This window comes from Bactrocera latifrons, unplaced genomic scaffold (assembly GCF_001853355.1).
Source record: "Bactrocera latifrons isolate USDA-ARS-PBARC rearing strain unplaced genomic scaffold, ASM185335v1 scaffold_71, whole genome shotgun sequence".
Taxonomy (NCBI): domain Eukaryota; kingdom Metazoa; phylum Arthropoda; class Insecta; order Diptera; family Tephritidae; genus Bactrocera; species Bactrocera latifrons.
Genome location: NW_017537390.1, coordinates 1,363,554 through 1,364,663, shown reverse-complemented (window position 1 = coordinate 1,364,663; position 1,110 = coordinate 1,363,554).

The following is a 1,110-nucleotide window of genomic DNA, read 5'->3' as shown; positions in this document are numbered from 1 at the left end:
AATACTTTTTTAATTTTAAAATAAATATGCAAAACATATTTAAAACAACCTTGCTTTAGTCATATAATATAATTTTAATAAAATCTACTTCAGTCGTTGCCAAAATAAACAAAATTAGTTAATTTTTCTTCGGATTACTTAAAAGTTGCAATCTGGTCCACTCTGGCGCGTTTCACAAAATTTTTCGCTGAAATCACAAACATCGAATTTTACCAGGCGACGGCGAGTTGCTGGCGCAAAAATTTATTATTTTCCGTAGCATACCTCCAAGGCGCAAATCAACATCCTGTATTAGGTCGGTATAGCAGGGCAACATTGAATTTTATACGTTTCAAGCAATCTTGCATAGCTCCTGAAAAACTTGATCGATTTTCGTTATTTTACCCGCAAATGAAAGGCTGAATAAGCAAACACCGTTTACCGGCAGTTGCTGGCTTTCATCTCATATGTGGTTCTGTCAAATTATATATTAAAAATATCATAATAATTTGCTTCATTTTAACATATGGCTTGAAATAGTGGCTCTGTATGTCTGATTTTCAGCACAGAGCACTTAATTGTGTTATTTTTGAGAAATATCATTGAAGTGTGCCTTCATATAGCGTTGAAGTTGTCAAAATTTGCAATTTCATTTAAAATGGCACTGGCGAGTTTGCTTTCAAAATATTACTTTTAATTCGGATTTGTTAAGGTTATTGTCACACCGATGTGCTAGCTGCACACTTGCTCTTTCATTTGCCACTTCAACGCAAGCAATCGGTGCAAAATTAACGAAGTTATAAGCAATTATTGCTAACTTCCGCTTCTAGCAGTCGCACTTGGGCTAGTCGGCAGCGCAGTGTGCATTGCGCCTTTTGGGTATGCAACAGTCGTAGTTAAATTTTTTGCAGCAGCCACTTACTGCACCACTTTGCGCGCCTGGTAGAAATCGACCAAAATGAAATTCAGCGAAAATAATTTTTCGGCCGCTGGGGTGACCAGACGTGATTTGTGCAGGCGATTGAGTGTGATTTATTGAAATGCATTTTTGATGACTGGTGAATGGTTTTTTGCACAAATTTGCTGGTGTATGCTTAATTTAAAAAACATAATTAATTTTTTTAATAAAAT